Source organism: Oncorhynchus masou, chromosome 3, assembly GCF_036934945.1.
Source record: "Oncorhynchus masou masou isolate Uvic2021 chromosome 3, UVic_Omas_1.1, whole genome shotgun sequence".
NCBI classification, from domain to species: domain Eukaryota; kingdom Metazoa; phylum Chordata; class Actinopteri; order Salmoniformes; family Salmonidae; genus Oncorhynchus; species Oncorhynchus masou.
The window spans coordinates 16,772,429-16,793,748 of NC_088214.1; the positions used below are offsets into that span (position 1 = coordinate 16,772,429).

At 45.7% G+C, this 21,320-nt stretch overlaps 1 protein-coding gene across 1 annotated transcript in view; it reads right to left on the reverse strand.

Moving 5' to 3' along the window:
- Positions 1-19,841, reverse strand: part of LOC135506809 (cadherin-24-like) — a 110,273-nt gene extending 90,432 nt beyond the window's left edge. Inside the window, exon 1 of the mRNA XM_064926192.1 lies at positions 19,764-19,841. The gene's annotated coding sequence lies outside the window, so the exon portion shown is untranslated. The remainder of the gene's footprint in view (positions 1-19,763) is intronic.
- Positions 19,842-21,320: the final 1,479 nt, after the last annotated feature.

Here is a 21,320-nt window from a genome sequence, read left to right on the forward strand (position 1 = left end):
CACTCACACACACACAGATTGACTCCTGCTCAAATGCAAATGCGGGTGTAACAGTATAATTATAAAAGCCGCGGCTTTTGTGGAGCGATGGGTAACGATGCTTCGTGGGTGACTGTTGTTGATGTGTGCAGAAGGTCCCTGGTTCTCGCCCGGGTATGGGTGAAGGGACGGTTTAAAATTATACTGTTACACGGGCACACACACACACACACACACACAAACATCCACAAACAACAAAGTTACGAATGACCCCACAAAATCACGAAACACCAATATACACATGTACCAGGAAGTCATGAGGCTGAAAGAGCAAGAAAAATACAGAGAGAAAACAGGGGAGTTAAAAACAAGAGGAGCTTGAAGGGAGACAACAGTTACACACACACCTGCTGGCAGGAAGCTCATCAATATTAATCCGAACATGTCTAATTCCAAACTGCTTTGTGTTTTCTTACGTTTCCTCTCTCCCTGGGAAAGTCATTTGGCCTCCGGGCTGGAGTACAGCAGGGGCGAGAGAGCAATTAGAGACAGAGGAGAGAGACGGAGCAAGGAAGGAGGGAAGGAGAGAGCGATAGCTGAGAGAGATAGAGAAAGGAGGGGGGGATCAAGGGACGATGGATTGAGGCTGGGGTGAAGACAGATTTAAAGGAGAGCAGAAGAGGTGAAATGGGATGAGTAGAAGGAAAGAAGAGGGCTAGATAGGAGGGAACAGGGGAAGCGTTTATGGTCGGAGTAGATGCAGAGAAGGAAAATGAGGGAAGAAAGAGGGTAAAGGTTAATGTCTTACAACTAACAGAGCAGAAGAGAATGTGATGGTAAAAGAGAGAGGTAATGTGGAGGAGAACGTACATTTTAGAGTTGACCTCAGAGTCCATCAAGCCTACTCAGCAAAACGAAGAGAGAGGAGACCAGAGAAGAGAGGGGAGGGAGAGAGGGCGGGGGGGGGATAAAGAGAGGGAGGGGGGATAAAGAGAGGGAGGGGAGAGATACAGAGAGGGAGGGGGAGAGATACAGAGAGAGGAAGGACAGCAAGGAGAGAGAGAGAGGAGAGACCAGAGAAGAGAGTGAGGGAGGGAGATTGGTGTGCAAGGAGGGATGCAGAAAAAGAGAGAGAGAGGGTGGTGGAGAAAGAGGCAGTGGAGAAACAAAAGGAAGGAAGAAGGTTGAGAGGGAAGAGGGACTGGAGCAAATGAGAGAGAGAGTGTGGATACCATTTTATTCCAGACCCCTATGGAAAGCAAATTCAAACGTGTTTCTGTGCTGAGTGGGAGCTGAGAGAGAGGAGTGTGTGTAAGAGAGAGAAGACTGTGAGAAAGAGACAGAGAGAGGGAGAAAGAGAGAGGGAGATAAAGAGGAGTGTGTGTGAGAGAGAGGGAGAAAGAGAGAGAAGAGTGTGAGAGAGGGAGAAAGAGAGGGAGATAAAGAGGAGTGTGTGAGAAAAGACAGAGAGAAAGAGAGAGGGAGAAAGAGAGAGAGAGAGTGTGTGAGAGGGAGATGAGTGTGTGTAAGAGAGAGAGAAAGAGAGAGGGAGAAAGAGAGAAGGAGAGAGAGAGGAGTGTGTGTAAGAGAGAGAGACAGAAAGTGAGAGACAGAGAAAAAGAGATAGGGAGGGAGAGAGAGGAGTGTGTGTAAGAGCAAGACAGAAAGCGAGAGACAGAGAGAAAGAGAGAGGGAGAGAGAGAGGAGTGTGTGAGAGAAGAAGAAAGAGAGAGGGAGTGAGGAAAAACGAGTATATTAAAGGTGAAATTCTTTCTCTCACTTTCTCCTGCCTTCCTTTCTGCTTTAATCTCAGAATAATGTCGAGCAAATCTGAAATGTGACTGTATGAATTTAAAGCATTACCATAGATACGTTGCCAATGTGGAGAGGGAGTGTTTTACTTGCCGAAACTCACAATGGTACCAGTCATGGTGTACCACTATTCTACCCCAAGATAACCCACTGATTACATACATTTAATCTATGACCAGAATTTTGTACCATTACAAAATGTACAGTATGAAATATATGTACCCACCCGGGCCACCCACATTTAAATTGTCCCTACTGGGGCCACTCACATGCAAATTGCTACTACTGGGGCCACCCACATGTAAATTGCTCCTACTAGGGCCACCCACATGTAATGCACAAATGACTGTAAAGGCAACTTGCAGACTAGGTTCTGTTTGCTTCTAGCAGAAATCGGCTAGGCTTAAGTTAAGCTCACAACTGTGCTCACACACTTGCATAATAATAGCTAGCTAGTTATTTAGCTGAACCTTGCTTCCAAACTTTGACTTTGTCTACCAAACAAACAAAACGGCCCCAAATGTCGTCATAATATATACATGAAATGGCGGTACACGTTTCAACTGGATAGTATGAGACGACCTTAAGTCACTTTGGATAAAAGCATCTAATAAATGGCATATATTATAATTGAATATTATTATGTAAAACAGATGTATACAATATCCCTACAGTAGGATCTGGTTTATTACCCAGGTGAATCGTGCTATTATCCAGTTGAACCCACACAGGGGTTAATTGTGCTATTCTGGAGCTAAAAGATATACAGGTTAAACCCAATGAGTTTATCAAGTGAAACACTCCACATGGGTAAAGTCCTGATTATATGAAGTGACTGTCCTAGCTGGGGTGAACTCATGATTATGCATAGCCCAGTGTGAGTACAGCTCGTGACCTTGAGCTAATATTTATTCACTGGTCTCTAAGCTGAGATTGCATGGCCGTCCGCTCCACTTCCCCCAGTGGCCCTGAAGGAGGACAAAGTGAGTCAGGGATGGAAGGGAGAGGGATGAGGGTACGGCGCTGTGCCCCTCTCTACAGGAACACACACATGCACACGCATGCACACGCACACAGGTAAACACAAACACACATATGCACACGCGCATCAAATCAAATCAAGTGTTTTTGGTCACACATGTGTTTAGCAGATGTTATCGCAAGTGTAGTGAAATGCATACGCAGACACACACATACAGACACACACGTACACACACACACACATGGAATACACACGGAAAAAATACACAAATGCTCAAACGCACACAAACAAATTCATGCAAAATGAACAGGGAAACATTCAAACGTTGCTTCGGAATCCACTTTTTTATTTCTCTCCACTCTCTCTCTCTAAAATCCCATTGGCAAGGAGCAGTCCTCTTGGCAGTGACACACGGTGGCATGTGATCGATTTACCCTTTAAATGTACAGACGTGAATTACAGTAGGCCTCCGGTGGCCTTTTCCCATGTTGCCACCTGCCCTGCTGCTAAAAATATGATGTGAAGTAGACATCATCAGAGTGGGAATTAGGAATAAAAAAACAACAAGCTCCACTAAGCAACACACGGTCCCCTATTAAACATCAGCTGATTACGATCATCAAAAGCAGGATTTGCATACTCTCGGGCTAAAAGCAGCAGTTTTGTTCTGAATAATGTATCATGGAGGAATGGAATAGTACTGGTATATATTAAAGAGCCTTGTGTTGATAAGGCCTGGCAATAATACTGATGTATAATATATTTGCGGGGTCGGGAGGAGGTTGTCAGGCGGGGGACAAGTGGGTCTAAACCTACTGAAACATGTCTGAATTAGATCACAAGAGATCAGGACTTTCCACAACACAACTGCTGTTGCGCTTGTCGATGGAAGGATCGGACCAAGGTGCAGCGTGGTAGGCGTACATTTTAATTTATTAAATGAACACTGAAAAAACAACAAATACAAAACGTAATGTCTAGTAGGGCTAAACAGCACAGTACCAAATCAAGATCCCACAAACTACAGGTGGAAAAAGGCTGCCTAAGTATGATCCCCAATCAGAGACAACGATAGACAGCTGCCTCTGATTGGGAAACATACCCGGCCAACACCCTGACCTAACCAAATAGAGAATAAAAAGACTCTCTAAGGTCAGGGCGTGACAACTGCATTATAGAAGGGCACCAATAGAGCCCAAACACAGGCCCTTGAATCCATCTGGCTGTTGGATCGATACGAAGTACATGACTGACCCATACCTGCTGTTCTGTTTACACTCATAGAGAAACAATATATAGAAACCAGATCTTTACCTGGACCAAATAGAAACCAGATCTTAACCTGGACCAAACAGAAAAAAAACAGATCTTTATTTGGACCAAACAATCACAGAAGCCAAGTGTAACTCGGGGGAGTCTGCTTGGTATTTTTACTGAACCCAAAACTACAATATGATATTATTAGACCATAGGTAAAAGTTTGGTTCTCAAATACTTCAATTAAGCATTTGATGATGATCAGACTCTCTCATCGTGTTGACTGTAATTATGTCACTGAGTAGATTAGGCCCCTTCTGTCTAAGCCCCTGTCACGGCTCAAGAGCCCTGACCTGCTCTCAGCTGTTTCCTCAGGCTGCAGGTGCTGGGGAGTGGAGGGGGAGGCTCTGGTCACAGACATGGCTCCCAGTCCCAGCCCTTTCCAACTGGAGGGTGAGTCTGGGTGAAGACCCACACAACCCTCTGTCATTAGACAACTGTCTTCAAGATGAGTGCTCTTGCCAGTCAGGTCACACAACACACTGGAGCAGGAACACAGTGTTTCCTTCCTGGCATGAAGTTTTATTTAACCCTTATTTTGCCAGGTAAGTGACCATATGAGGACCAGATTGTGAATTTAGCTAGGACACTGGTGTTAACACCCCTACTCTTACATCTCATCTCGTTTAACATCCCGTTTAACATCTAATCTGAAAGACAGCACCCTACACAGGGCAATGTCCCCAATCACTGACCTGTGGCATTGGGATATTTTTTAGACCAGTGGAAAGAGTGCCTCCTACTGGCCCTCCAACATTACTTCCAGCAGCATCTGGCCTCCCAACCAGGGACTAACCTTGCTTAGCTTCAGAAGCAAGGCAGCAGTGGGATGCAGGGAGGTATGCTGCTGTTGGGCTAAGAAAGACACACTGAGAGGCTGTCTAAAACATGTCTCTGAGCACATACTGTATTTAGCCACAAGGCTAGTTTATAAAGTTGGTTCTGAAGTGAAATTGTTGTTGGCCCCATTCCAAATCAATACTATGCCCTTCTCTCCTCCTCCCCTATGCCCTTGTTGACTCCCCCCCGCAGACATGAAAGCAGTGGGTTGGTATGAAGGGTATGGAAACAGCCCTAGACCTTTAGACACTCATTCTGTGAAGCCATGGTATACATTGATCATGTGACCCTGGCTCTTTGAAGTCATGATGTGTACAGTGGTAGTCCACCAAACAGAGCACGAGGAGACCATTCTCCACAGGGGAGTTAGAGATCAAGGGATATCCTCCCTCAAGCCGTCTCCAAAGCCTTTGATACTTCTCCCTGGTGTGATGGGATTGAAGCTCAGTCACAGCACAGTAGTCCCTGTGTGGTGGAACGATGCCTTTGGTCCCTAATGCCACTGCAGGCTATTGCTCTTTTACTTCAGTAAACATCAATTTCAAAGTATCCTTTCCCATAACCATGTTTTCCCCTTATATTCCAGGCCCTCCAGAATATGTGCTAAGGAAAACATATTCATTAGCCTAATGCACAGATGCAAAATGTATTTTCTTACTTCGTGTTTTTATGATTTATAGCGCGGCACAAATGTGAAATTGAGTATATGGCTATACGTTATTTAAGTGATTTAGAGGTTGACACAGACTGATTTTTTTGTGGTTTATGATTTATGTGAAATTGATTATATGAGTATAAGCATATTACCTTATGATAATATAAGTAATTTAAGTGATGTAGGGATCTGGAAGCCAATGCTTGCATACACAGTAGCAGGCTCCTCAGGTTCAGCACTGTAGCAGAGCAGACTGCCACTGCTGAGGTCTGAGTCCCATCACTCTGACTGGCTGGAGAGAGAGAGAGAAGGGGGGGTAGGGTGACAATACTCTAGCAGAGCAGACTGCCACAGCTGAGGTCTGAGTCCCATCACTCTGACTGGCTGGAGAGAGAGAGAGGGTGAAATACTCTAGGGGGGTAGGGTGACAATACTCTAGCAGAGCAGACTGCCACTGCTGAGGTCTGAGTCCCATCACTCTGACTGGCTGGAGAGAGAGAAGAGGGTGACAATACCCTAGGGGGGTAGGGTGACAATACCCTAGGGGGGTAGGGTGACAATACTCTAGCAGAGCAGACTGCCACAGCTGAGGTCTGAGTCCCATCACTCTGACTGGCTGGAGAGAGAGAGAAGGGGGTAGGGTGACAATACTGTAGCAGAGCAGACTGCCACTGCTGAGGTGTGAGTCCCATCACTCTGACTGGCTGGAGAGAGAGAGAGAAGGGGGGTAGGGTGACAATACTGTAGCAGAGCAGACTGCCACTGCTGAGGTCTGAGTCCCATCACTCTGACTGGCTGGAGAGAGAGAGAGAAGGGGGGGTAGGGTGACAATACTGTAGCAGAGCAGACTGCCACAGCTGAGGTCTGAGTCCCATCACTCTGACTGGCTGGAGAGAGAGAGAGAGAGAGAGAGAAGGGGGGTAGGGTGACAATACTCTAGCAGAGTAGACTGCCACTGCTGAGGTCTGAGTCCCATCACTCTGACTGGCTGGAGAGAAAGGGGAGGTGGCAGTACTGTGGTAAAGTTGGTCATTTATTGTGGTCTGTGGTGAATGGTCTTTGTTCAATGGATTTGATGATGTATCTGACTGTTATAGGCTGTTGGTATAGTTAAGGGAAACCGTATTACCATATTTGTGGTAAATGTGAATTCATTATGGGTGTGTTCGTCAATTCAATCTGGAGTGCCAGAGTGTGCTCAGAGTGCTCTCTGGACATTCCTAGTGTTCAGAGCGCACACTGGACGCTCTGGCCGAGGAGAAGGGTTGATCCAAGCGTTCTAACCTCACAACGGCAGTCAAGCACCCAAGCTAACTGGCTAACATTGGCTAGCTTGCTAGCTACTTCCAGACACAATTGAGAGAACACCTCACTCTGACCATTTTACTGCACTAGCAGAGCTGGTTAGGCTGTTTTCATGTTATCCAGAGCGGTGGTGACTAAAACTGTGCTGCTGGATACAATTTCATTACGCTTTTTTGGCAGACGTTTACCGACACTAGCCATTGGTTGTATATAAACTACTGCAGTTATCTGATGATGTTATTGGTGAAATGTGTGTGTTAAAAGTGAGGTCATATAAAATGTGCTAATGTTCAAAAATATGAAGCTTCCCAGTGTTGTAGTAGGATACACTTTACCTCTTGGTTTTGTGTTGATCACATTCATTGGTGTTGATCAGCGGCGGCCAGGTTACAGGATGTTATGGAGGTCCCTGTGTTGTACGATATACTGTGTGCTGATCAGTGATGGCCAGGTTACAACGCATGTCTTGAGAGGACACTTCTCCTCAGACAAGGACCTCCCAGCCCAGAGATTGGCTGGCCTTTCATCATGTCAGACAGCACTGTGGTAATGGTGGCAGGAGCTTCATTAAGGGCCTCGTTAAATCCCCCCGTTAAGCCACGTCATTAAGGATCGGTCATTAATGACCCTTGGTTAAGAATCCTGAGTGAGGAATCTTCTCTTCTGGTGATCTTGGCCAGCTGACTGTGCAAGCCAATTAGGCCAAACCAAAACATCCAGGATGGAGGTAGAATAACTCCAAGCTAAAATAACCATCATCAAGACTCCCAAAATAACTAATACAGGGTGTACTATAAGTGCAGTATTCTTGACAACCTTAAAGGCCCCCAGTATCAGTGACAACCTTAAAGACCCCCAGGTGTTACACGGTGACTCAAGTCTATTCTCAATCCTGCTCCCTTCCCACAACATTGTTTCGCTGCCAATTTATTTAGAATAAAGTGGTAGTAAGACTAGGAGCATTACCCTCTGCTCAATTTCTATAAATTATTCTGTGAATTTGGCAGTGAAATCATGTTTTGGAAGGAGGAATGACATGATAAACTCAGCAAAAAAAGAAACAGACCTTTTTTCAGGACTCTGTCTTTCAATGATAATTCGTAAAAATCAAAATAACTTTAACAGATCTTCATTGTAAAGGGTTTAAACACTGTTTCCCATGCTTGTTCAATGAACCATAAGCAATTAATGAACATGCACCTGTGGAACGGCCGAACACTAACAGCTTACAGACGGTAGGCAATTAAGGTCACAGTTATGAAAACTTAAGACACTAAAGAGGCCTTTCTACTGACTCTGAAAAACACCAAAAGAAATATGCCCAGGGTCCCTGCTCATCTGTGTGAACGTGCCTTAGGCATGCTGCAAGGAGGCATGAGGACTGCAGATGTGACCAGGGCAATAAATTGCAATGTCCGTACTGTGAGACGCCTAAGACAGTGCTACAGGGAGACAGGGTGGACAGCTGATCGTCCTCGCATTTGCAGACCACGTGTAACAACACCTGCACAGGATTGGTACATCCGAACATCACACCTGCGGGACAGGTACTGGATGTCAACAACAACTGCCAGAGTTACACCAGGAACGCACATTCCCTCCATCAGTGCCCAGACTGTCCAAAATAGGCTGAGAGAATCTAGACTGAGGACTTGTAGGCCTGTTGTAAGGCAGGTCCTCACCAGACATCACCGGCAACAACATTAGCTATGGGCACAAACCCACCCTTGCTGGACCAGAAAGGACTTGTAAAAAGTGCTCTTCACTGACGAGTCGCAGTTTTGTTTCACCAGGGGTGATGGTCGGATTCGCGTTTATCATCGAAGGAAAGAGCGTTACACCAAGGCCTGTACTCTGGAGCGGGATCGATTTGGAGGTGGAGGGTCTGTCATGGTCCTGGGGCGGTGTGTCACAACATCATCAGACTGAGCTTGTTGTCATTGCAGGCCATCTCAACACTGTGCGTTACAGGGAAGACATCCTCCTCCCTCATGTGGTACCCTTCCTGCAGGCTCATCCAGACATGATCCTCCAGCATGACAATGCCACCAGCCATACTGCTCATTCTGTGCATGACTTCCTGCAAGACAGGAATGTCAGTGTTCTGCCATGGCCAGCAAAGAGCCCAGATCTCAATCCCATTGAGCAGGCCTGGGACCTGTTGGATTGGAGGGTGAGGGCTAGGGCCATTTCCCACAGAAATGTCCGGGAACTTGCAAGTGCCTTGGTGGAAGAGTGGGGTAACATCTCACAGCAAGAACTGTAAAATCTGGTACAGTCCATGAGGACATAACGCAGCTGGTGGTGACACCAGATAATGACTATTACTTTTAATTTTGACCCCCTTTTGTTCAGGGACACATTATTCAATTTATGTTAGTCACATGTCTGTGGAACTTGTTCAGTTTATGTCTCAGTTGTTGAATCTTGTTAAGTTCATACAAATATTTACACGTTAAGTTTGCTGAAAATAAACGCAGCTGACAGAGAGAGGACGTTTTTTTTTTGCTGAGTTTAGTAGTATAAATCCCCTTTGCACAGTCACCGCAGCTGGACAGTTTTCTCATGGCTTCTGGAAGGAAATATTGTAGGAATTCTCAACCGGTGTCGCTCATTCAGCCGACAGAAACATTCAACCGGTTCTCCCCATTAAGCAGCGGGTTGGAGTCAGAGGCCGAGCCTTCTCTGGTCTCTCATCCACCCGTTACAGGGTCTGAGATGCGGAAGTCTCCCACCATTAGCTCTGACAAATTGAAAACCCTAGTCATTGGCGACTCCATTACCCGCAGTATTAGACTTAAAACGAATCATCCAGCGATCATACACTGTTTACCAGGGGGCAGGGCTACCGACGTTAAGGCTAATCTGAAGACGGTGCTGGCTAAGGCTAAAACTGGCGAGTGTAGAGAGTATAGAGATTTTGTTATCCACGTCGGCACCAACGATGTTGGATGAAACAGTCAGATGTCACCAAGCGCAACAAAGCTTCAGCGTGTAAATCAGCTAGAAAGATGTGTCGGCATCAAGTAATTGTCTCTGGCCCCCTCCCAGTTCAGGGGAGTGATGAGCTCTACAGTGGTCTCTCACAACTCAATCGCTGGTTGAAAACTGGTTGTTTTCTGCCCCTACCAAAAGATACAATTTGTTGATAATTGGCCCTCTTTCTGGGACCAAGCCTGGCCTGCTGAGGAGTGACGAACTCCATCCTAGCTGGAGGGGTCTCAACTTATATACGAAAATAGACAGGTGTCTAAACTGAATTTACTGTGTTAAATGAGGCGGAGGTGTTGCTAACATCTATGATAGCAAATTTCAATAAAAAAAGGACTGCATTTTCGTCTTTTGAGCTTCTAGTCATTAACTCTATGCAGCCTACTCAATCACTTTTTATAGCTACTGTTTACAGACCTCCTAGGCCATATACAGCTTTCCTCGCTGAGTTCCCTAAATTCCTATCGGACCTTGTAGTCATGGCAGATAATAATGTTTCCGGACCTACTCACTGCCACAGTCATACTCTGGACCTAGTTTTGTCCCGTGCAATAAATATTGTGGATCTTAATGTTGTTTCTCCTAATCCTGGACTATCAGACCACCGTTTTATTACGTTTGCAATCGCAACAAATAATCTGCTCAAACCCCAACCAAGGACCATCAAAAGCTGCGCTATAAATTCTCTGACAACTCAAAGATTCCTAAATACCCCTCCAGACTCCCTCCACCTACCCAAGGATGTCAGAGTGCAAAAATCAGTTAACCACCTAACTGAGGAAATAAATGTAACATTGCGTAATACCCTAGATGCAGTCACACCCCTAAAATCAAAAAACACTTCTCATAAGAAACGAGCTCCCTGGTATACAGAAAATACCTGAGCAATGAAGCAAACTTCCAGAAAATTGGAACGGAAGTGGCGCTACACCAAACTGGAAGTCTTCCAATTAGCTTGGAAAGACAACACCGTGCAGTATCGAAGAGCCCTCACTGCTGCTCAATCATCCTATTTCTCCAACTTAATTGAGGAGAATGAGAACAATCCAACATTTATTTTTGATACTATCGCAAAGCTAACTAAAAAGCAGCATTCCCCAAGAGAGGATGTCTTTCACTTCAGCAGTTATGAATTCATTAACTTTTTTGAAAAAAGATCATGATCATTAGAAAGCAAATTACATCTGTGTATTTCTCCAAATCTCAGTTGTCCTGATTCTGCACAACACTGCGAGGACCAAGTTTTTTAATACTATATATCTTGACACAGAGATGAAAATAGTCCCGGCCTCTAAACCTTCAAGCTGCATACTGGACCCTATTCCAAACAAACTACTGAAAGAGCTGCTTCCTGCGCTCCGCCCTCCTATGTTGAACATAATAAACGCCTCCCTATCCACCGGATGTGTACCAAACTCAGTAAAAGTGCTTTTGTTACCATCGATCACCACATTCTTTTGGAGAGATTCTTTTGTCTCTGTGGATGGTTTGTCCTCTGACAAATCAACTGTACATTTCGGTGTTCCTAAAGGTTCCATTTTTGAACAACTAGTGTTTTCACTATATATTCTGCCTCTTGGTGATGTCATTCAGAAACATAATGTTAACTTGTACTGCTATGCGGATGATACACAGCTGTACATTCCGATGAAACATGGTGAAGCTCCAAAATTGCCGTCCCTGGAAGCCTGTGTTTCAGACATAAGGAAGTGGATGTCGGGAAATGTTTTACTTTTAAACTCGGACAAAACAGAGATGCTCGTTCTAGGTCCCAAGAAACAAAGAGATCTTATGTTGGATATGACAGTTAATCTCAATGATTGTACAGTTGTCTCAAATAAAACTGTGAAGGACCTCGGCGTTACTCTGGACCCTGCACTCTCTTTTGACTAACATTTCAAGTACAGCTTTTTTCCATCTGCATAACATTTAAAAAATCTGAAACTTTCTGACCAAAAATTATGCAGAAAAATGTATCCATGCTTTAGTCACTTCTGGAATAGACTACTGCAATGCTCTACTTTCCGGCTACCCGGATAAAACATTAAATAAACACCAGTTAGTGCTAAACACGGCTGCTAGAATCTTGACAAGAACCAAAACATTGTATCATATTGCCAGGGCTGATTTCAAGGTTTTACTACAAACCTATAAGGCATTACATGGGCTTGCTCCTACCTATCAATCCGATTTGGTCCTGCCGTACATACCTACACGTACGCTACGGTCACAAGACGTAGGCCTCCTTATTGTCCCTAGAATTTCTAAGCAAACAGCTGGAGAAAGGGCTTTCTCCTAGAGAGCTCCATTTTATGGAATGGTCTGCCTATCCATTTGAGAGACGCAGACTCGGTCTTGACCTTTAAGTCTTTATTGAAGACTCATCTCTTCAGTGGGTCATATGATTGAGTGTAGTCTGGCCCAGGGGTGTGAAGGTGAACGGAAAGGCACTGGAGTGACAAACCGCCGTTGCTGTCTCTCCCTGGCCGGTTCCCCTCTCCACTGGGCCTCTAACCCTATTACGGGGTCTGAGTCACTGGCTTACTGGTGCTCTTCCATGCCATCCCTAGGAGGGGTGCGTCACTTGATTTGGGCTTGTCCGGGTTGGCACCCCCATCGGGTTCATGCTGTGGGGGAGATCTTTGTGGGCTATACTCTCTCAGGGAAGTTAGTTGATGGTTTGAAGATATCCCTTTAATGGTGTTGGGGCTTTGCTTTGGCAAAGTGGGTGGGGTTATATCCTGCCTAGTTGGCCCTGTCCGTGGGCATCGTCGGACAGGGCAACAGTGTCTCCCGACCCCTCCTGTCTCAGCCTCCAGAAATTATGCTGCAATAGTTCATGTGTCGGGGGGCTAGGATCAGTCTGTTATATCTGGAGTATTTCTCCTGTCTTATCCAGTGTCCTGTGTGAATTTAAGTATGCTCCCTCTAACTCTCTCTCTCTATTTCTCTTTTCTCTCTTCTCCCGGAGGACCTGAGCCACAGGACCATGCCTCAGGACTACCTGGGCTGATGACTCCTTGTTGTCCCCAGTCCACCTGCTATCCCCAGTCCACCTGCTGCTGCTTCAGTTTCAACTGTTCTGCCTGCGGCTATGGAACCCTAACCTGTTCACTGGACGTGTTACCTTGTCCCGGACCTGCTGTTTTCGACTCTCTCTCTCTACCGCACCTGCTGTCTCTGAATGATTGGCTATGAAAAGCCAATTGATATTTACTCCTGAGGTGCTGACCTGTTGCAACCTCAACAACCACTGTGTTTATTAGTATTTGACCCTGCCTGGTCATCTATGAACGTTTAAACATCTTGGCCATGTACTGTTATCATCTCCACCCGGCACAGCCAGAAGAGGACTGGCCACCCCTCAGAGCCTGGTTCTTCTCCACCAGCCACAGCCAGAAGAGGACTGGCCACCCCTCATAGCCTGGTTCCTCTACACCGGCCACAGCCAGAAGAGGACTGGCCACCCCTCAGAGCCTGGTTCTTCTCCACCAGCCACAGCCAGAAGAGGACTGGCCACCCCTCAGAGCCTGGTTCCTCTCCAGGCTGGGTTTCTGAATAGCATTTTGTGACATTGGCTGATGTAAAAAGGGCTTTATAAATACATTTGATTGATTTAGAGAATGAACCAGGAGCTGGGGAGGTTCCTGAGGAGCCACTGCAGGACCGGCAGGGAGAGTGGGCCCAATTCCTTCCCTGGGCGGAGTACGCCCAGAATTTGTTACGTCACTCCCCAACCAGGCTGACTCCCTTCCAGTGTGTTCTGGGTCATCACTCGGCCCTGGACCCCTGGCCAGACCAAAGCTCCTGCAGTGGATGAGTGTTTCAGGCACACATAAGAAGTGTGGGGCGATGCCCATGTAAGACTCCAGCGTGCCATCCACCAACAGAAGGAGCAGGCAGATCGCCACCAAGGGAGGCTCCCGTGTTCCATCCTGGTGATCGCGTCTGGCTCTCCACCAGAAACTTCCCAGTCCACCTGCCCTGCAAGAAGCTGAGCCCGGGTTTGTGGGGCCGTTCAAGGATCTCCGGAGGGTCAACAAGGTGACATATAGATTACAGCTCCCCAGTGACTACCGTATCTCACCTTCCTTTCATGTCTCCCTTCTCAGGCCAGTGGTTCCTGGTCCCCTGGCTGAGGCTGTCCCCCACGACACCACTCCTCATCCCCTGGATGGCAAAGGTGGCACGCCTATACCGTCAGATCCCTACTGGACTCCCGATATCGTGGGGGGCGGCTCCAATACGTAGTGGACTGAGAGGGTTACGGTCCAGAGGAGCGGTGTTGGGATCCGGTGGAGGACATTCTGGATCCCAAAATCATCTGGGATTTCCACCTTCGCAGCCCATTTCCACCTTCGCAGCCCATTCTGGATCCCAACATGATCCGTGATTTCCACCTTCGCAGCCCATTCTGGATCCCAACATGATCCGTGATTTCCACCTTCGCAGCCCGGCCCCTCCTCACCCTCGGAGCCATCCCCCTTGCCGGCGTCCCCTGCGGCTGGAGTCGTGCGTTTACTCCAGCTCCTCTCCTCTCTACTCTGTATTCTATCAGTATTCCATTTCACACTGTCTCTGTTAGAATCTGAAAGCCCCATTACAGAACATGTGATAACAACAGAAGTTACATTCATAATTATCACCAGGCTGAGATGCTGGCTCCATCAGTAGATAACATAGACATCCAGTACAGTGCTGGGCACAGACTGTCTTCCACCAGGGAACTTTGGTATTAACCATGTTTAATGTACAATCAATGTTTAGGGTCAGGGTTATTTATAGCGTTGTAATCTGTGTGCGTGTGTGTGTGTGTGTGTGTGTGTGTGTGTGTGTCTGTGTGTGTGTGTGTGTGTGTGTGTGTGTGTGTGTGTGTGTGTGTGTGTGTGTGTGTGTGTGTGTGTGTGTGTGTGTGTGTGTGTGTGTGTGTGTGTGTGTGTGTGTCCGTGTGCGTGTGTGTCATGTGTGTGTGTGTGTGTGTGTGTGTGTGTCCGTGTGCGTGTGTTCATGTGCGTGTCCATGTCTCTGTGTCTGTTGGCTAAGACCTTGAACTGCAGTGTACAAGCACGGGGAGTCTGTATAGTATTCATCATGCTCCTCCATCTGAGTTCTCTCTATCCATAATCATGTCTCTAATAAGGAGAAGCAAAACATCATGTTCCCATTGATCTTCAGTGTGTTCCAGCTAAGCCTGTAGCCTGTAGCCTGTAGCCTGTAGCCTGTAGCCTGTAGCCTGTAGCCTGTAGCCTGTAGCCTGTACTGGGCCAGAGACGGAAGATTAAAAATGCATAAGAGCATTAAGATGTACAAGAGCATTATCCATGTATGTACATCGCTGATACACTCTGATACAAATTACGCACACACACATACCCACACCCGTGCACACACACACACACCAGTACGCACACAAACACAATTGGTGTTCTGGGAGGACTCCAAGTGTCAGCAATATCATATGGCGTGTGTGTGGTCTGGCTGTGTTCCCTCATAGAGCTCAATACAATCTGCAGGCATAAATACCTGCTCCCCAGTGCATGTTTGCACTAATGACTTACAATGCTGGCCATCTGTACCACTGGACATTCAGCTCAGTTCATGCATCTTGTCCTTGCCCATTCTGCATCAATTTGGGCAATTTTTCATCTATCATACATCATGTACCTATAAGGCCTGCCTGAAGTGCCCAAATTAAGCATTTCCTAATAGTCAGTAGGCTACTTACAGACTTCTCTCGGTCGGAGAGGGCCCCATGCCTGGCTGTCTGTTCAGCTGGATATAAAACGTGAAGCAATTTGGCCTAAGCGTTTATAAAATAGGATCTGCAGACAGTGAGACATTTCCTACAGAGCGGGGCTTTTTTCCCCATATATCTTTTTCTCGCAGTGCTGTCTGACAGTCCGCAGCACTCACACAGGATCATTACTATTCATTTACTCAGCAGACTGGCCACACTGACTTAAACAGTAGCCATCTACACACAGCAGCGTATACAACACACTACTCTAAGGCTAAGTAGAGGGAGAGCTTGAGTACGCTCATGTCTAGTCAACGTGACCTAACCCACACATCCACAGTAAGTCTCTGAAAACCAAAGGAGCAGGATGAATAAGGCTACACGACTGCTATAATGAATTATCAGAGTGAAGGGGGAGAAATATAGCCGCTGTTAGTGTTTTGAGGTGGTAAATGTAATAGTGATAAATTTATGCTCGTAAGATGTAAATCACCCAGATTGCAATATCATTCTACCGGACCTACTGGAATGCTGGCCACGAGACAGTGGACATTGACAGGTCCTGACCTGGAGTGAAATGAGATATAACTTTGACTACATTCATTCTCATGAAGATGTCAATTCCCATTGGTGTGTGGATTGGTGCTAGTTATGACTGGTCCCAGGGGCCTGTATGGTTCAAGAGCTTTAGTTGAGCCTCAGTGCCTCATTGATTAATATAAGTGTTCATGGGGATTGGAAGGCACCAGAGTAGACTGGGCTGATGTAAATCAATTCCAATTGAAGATTTATTTCACATACAATACAAACCCGCAGCTCCTAATGACAATGAAATAGTACCACTGGTATATATAAAGGGAATACAGGTTAGGGTTGAATTAGGACAGTTTAGTACAGGGGTCTCCAACTGTGTTCCTGGGGAGCTACAGTGCATTGGAAAGTACTCAGACCCTTTGACCTTTTCCACATTTTGTTACATTACAGCCTTATTCTAAAATGGATTAAGAAGAGGTTGTCTACACACAATTCCTCATAATGACCCCATACAATTGTTTATTTTTGTCACGCCCTGGCCATAGAGAGGCTTTTATTCTCTATTTTGGTTAGGCCAGGGTGTGACTAGGGTGGGCATTCTTGTTTCTTTATTTCTATGTTTTTTTGTTTCTATGTTTTGGCCAGGTATGGTTCTCAATCAGGGACAGCTGTCTATCATTGTCTCTGATTGGGAGTCATACTTAGGCAGCCTGTTTTTCCACCTTAGTTGTGGGTAGTTATCTTTGTTAGTGGCACTATAGCCCTCGTAAGCTTCACGGTCGGTTTGTGTCTTCTTTGTTGAGGCACAGATCTGGGAAAGGGTACCAAAACATTCTGAAGCATTGAAGGTCCCCAAGTACACAGTGGACTCCCTCATTCTTAAGAAGAATTTGGAACCACCAAGACTCTTCAATGCCACCAAGACTCTTCCTAGAGCTGACCGCCCAGCCAAACTGAGCAATTGGGGGAGAAGAGCCTTTGTCAGGGAGGTGACCAAGAACCCGATGGTCACTCTGATAGAGTTTCTCTGTGGAGAAGGGAGAACCTTCCAGAAGGACAACCATCTCTGCTGCGCTCCATCAATCAGGCCTTTAAGGTAGAGTGGCCAGACGGAAGTCACTTCACAGTAAGGAACATAACAGCCCGCTTGGATTTTGCCAAAAGGCACCTAAAGGACTCTCAGACCATGAGAAACAATCTTCTCTGCTCTGCTGAAACTAAGATCGAACTCTTTGGCCTGAAAGCCAAGCGTCACATCTGGAGGAAACCTGGCACCATCCCTACTGTGAGGCATGGTGGTGGCATGCTGTCTGGATGTTTTTCAGCAGCAGGGACTGGGAGATCGAGGGAAAGATGAACATAGCAAAGTACTATGTTCATAGCAAAGTACTATGGTTGCTCCACTAAAGGTTTTGTGATTATGCTGTGGTATTTAGAGGTCATTTGTGGTTTAGTACGGTACCCTGCGTCACCACTTCATTGCGTCAGACCAGCGCAAGGAGGAGTTAGATCACTGATTATGCTTTTGGGTCCTACTGTGTCTCTAATTGACAATGAATGGGCGACATAAACTGATAATTGTGCACGACTTCAGTATTACTTACTAAAACTGTTGTTACACTAAGGTTTTTATTATTTCATTTTATTAGGATTATTTTGCTCTTACTGTAGTACTGTAGCCCACTCCCGGCCAGTCACGTTGTACAGCGCCTGAGTGGCGCAACGTTCTAAGACACTGCACAGCAGTGCAAGCTTTGTTGCTACAGATGCTGGTTCAATACTTGTGCCGGCCTCGACTGGGGGACCCATGAAATTATTGCAGGTTTTTGGTTTCTCTCCCTCTAAAAACAGAAATAAATCATTCTAAATAACAAACTGGCTTTATTTACAAATTAGTAACAATGTCTCACCCATGTTCAAGAATGGCCTTTTTCTTGCTCATTTTACGTTATTTGAAAACAAAATGATCTCCAAAATATTGTTATTTTTTAAACAAAGCTATTATTCTTTTTAGAATTATAGAAAAGCCCATTGGATATTCTCACAGATATATTATTAACCCTGTTATTAGCAGGACAATATATATTGGTCTTATTGGTCATGGATCCCGAGTGGCGCACAATGGGATTGCCTTGCAGTTTTCCAGCTGTATCCACTGAAAGTGCGTGAGGTACAAGGCACGAGGACAGGGGGCACGGGATGGGCCGCAGAGCCGCACACAGAAGACTGTCCTAGCCCATGGGGAAGGGAGGACCAGGAAGGAGGAGGGGGGGTGGACCCCCACCCAGTCATGCTGGCAACACTTTAAGGGGAATTGCATTAATAATGGCACTGACTAGGGAGATGTTCCCATTGTTCTGTTCTTAGTGCCAGTCTATACATTCAAACTAAAACAATGTAACTAATAATGGCATCTTTATGCTTTCATTAATAAAATAATGATAAAAATACTCTTTCAAAATGCTGATGTTTATTTAGTTGTGGATCCATAATGAATTACTATGGGAATAAATTTCACTGAATTACAGAAATATCCTCCAATCCTCTGTATGTAATTATTGGCTGAGAGTCACGTCATATTTTTTTATATACTGTAGGCCTACCGTAGGCGACATGAGTCTCACAAGTACTGAGTAATGTGCTGTTAAAATGGGTGTAGGTTTTATGTATTTAAAGAGCACATTGAAGTTAGAAGCAATAGTCTACAACTATTTTAGCACCATTTCGCACTGCTCTGAGACAAGCATGGGGACTGGTCTTGATAAATTAATGAGATTTTTATTTTCACTGAATCTCCATTTGGGTATTGGTTAGACTAGAATTGTAGAAATGTTATGCTCTTAGTGTAACCTTTATTTTACTGGGCAAGTCAAGAACAAATTCTTATTTACAAGGACAGCCAACTCCTTCCTCCCTGTTGGGGAATTGAACCCAGGTCTCCCACGTTCCTGCATGACACGGGGATACTTTAGCTAAATAGCACTATACTGTACTCCCAACCGTCACGTTGTACAAAGCCATATTTTCTGTTCCATCCTAACGGAGACGCAGAGGGTTTTTCATTTTTCTTGGAATAGGAACACCATAACCATTAATGAAATTAATTAAGCAAGTACCAGTCAAAAGTTTGGACACACCTACTCATTCCAGGGTTTTTCTTTATTTTTACTATTTTCTACATTGTAGAATAATAGTGAAGACATCACAACAACGAAATAACATTTTTTTTAACCTTAATTTAACTAGGCATATTGCAGGTTTTTATTTTTAATACATTTGCAAAAAAAATGTAAACCTGTTTTTGCTTTGTCATTATGAGGTATTGTGTGTAGATTGATGAGAAAAATGTAATCCATTTTAGAATAAGGCTGTAACATAACAAAATGTGGAAAAAGTCAAGGAGTCTGAATACTTTCCCAATAGACTGTATACTGTTTATGGTGCAGTAAACCTGATTCAACTAATCATGGTCTTCCATCTTGACCAAGGTTACTTGGATCAGGTTTGCCAGTTGTAGGGTTCAGGGTTGGAGTTGAAGACCCCTGGTACAGAATAAGACACAAAAAATGCTTCATAGAACTAATGAACAAGTTAATAATGTTTCCTCTTACCCTTCCGATGAGCACAGGTTCCGGCCCGCTGTACTCCTCAATTACAAAGAACTGGTTCCAGATCCAACTCCTTCTGCTGCGGGACCGAGTCCCCTCCCCCCGTCTGACCAGGCCCCTCTTCCTCCTCCTCATCTGACCCCGCCTCTTGGAACACCAGGCCCCAGCCATTACTGGGCTCGGACTCGATTGTCATCACCCCACTGGCTGCCTTGTCCTGGCTGACCCCCCAGTATGGGTCTGGGCGGAGTTTGAGGACATGGCTGCTGTTAATTAACTCTGAAGCGCCAACTACAGGGTCTTGAGTGGCACTTGGACTCAGGATCTTGAGTCGTGGTCCGGCTGTGTGAAGAAGGCTCTCCTCGAAATCTTGAGTCCCCTTTCTCTGGGGCTGCAGGGTGAACACTGATGGATGGCCAGCATCTGTCTGAGAAGGGACGTTTGAGGGGAGATGCTTGGTTGTGGCTGGAGGGTCAGTCTGACTGTTGGTCACCTCCCTCTCAGTGTTGTGACTGACCTCATTCATAGGCAGTGACAGAGGGTGAGAGATGTGCTTGTTCATCCAGGTGTCTGTGCTATCTGAACCCATCATCTCAGAGTTGTTTCCCACACCAGAATCTGGAGTGGCTACACTTAAAGTGTGAACAGCCTCTTCTGGACTGAAATCAGCATTTGTGATAGCGCTTACATGTGGCAGAGCAGTTTGGTTATCCAATGTGAAATGGTTTTGAGTGACAGCCATATCTTGCTTCGGTAATTTCAGGGCCTCCAACTGGCTGCGATCCACATCAATCAAATCTCTCTTTCTGCTTCGGCTGCTCTTGCTCTTGCTCTGAATCTGTGAGTTCACAATCCTCACCAGGTTCTCTTTTGACAGTAGTTTCAGGACACCGTAGCTGCCGGTTGGGTTTAAGTTCCTTGTTGAATCCTTAGTGAGTCCTCTGCCTGGCAGCCCTGTGGTGTGAACGCTCAGATCTGATCTGACTCTGGATCGGGGAAGGGATTTGAATCTGGTTTTATTGGAGTGCATGTCTAGCCTGTGGTGGACTAAGAATACTTTCTCCATCTTCCCTGTCTTGGTGGGATTTTCAGCATTTTTGGTGCTGTTCCTACTCTTTCTAAGCCCTTTCTCCTGGATGGCTTCCCTGTCATTGAGTGACACAGACAAAGTTGACTCCCCTTTTTTGACAGGGTCTTCTTCCAAGTCTAACACGGGATTAGGTTTTAAAGTCTCCCTCTTCTTATTAGCTGTTATGGCTGCATTATTCTGGGGTATTTTGGAGCCACTCTCAACACCATGGTCATGACCAATCAAGTTTCTAAGAGTCACCATTGGCATCACATTTGAATCCACACTTGAATCCCATTGGTCGGCTACTCTGTTCTCCCCGAACTTCAGCAAGTGAACCCCGCCCACCCCTCTTCTCCTGATGATCTTAGTGGCTGAACCTTCTCTCATAAGCCCCTCCCACAGACATAGGGAGACCAATAGGAGCAGATTCCTGGTAATCATCTTGGCTTGTGGTGAGAAGAGCTAATTTAAGTGACACTTGCTGTGAG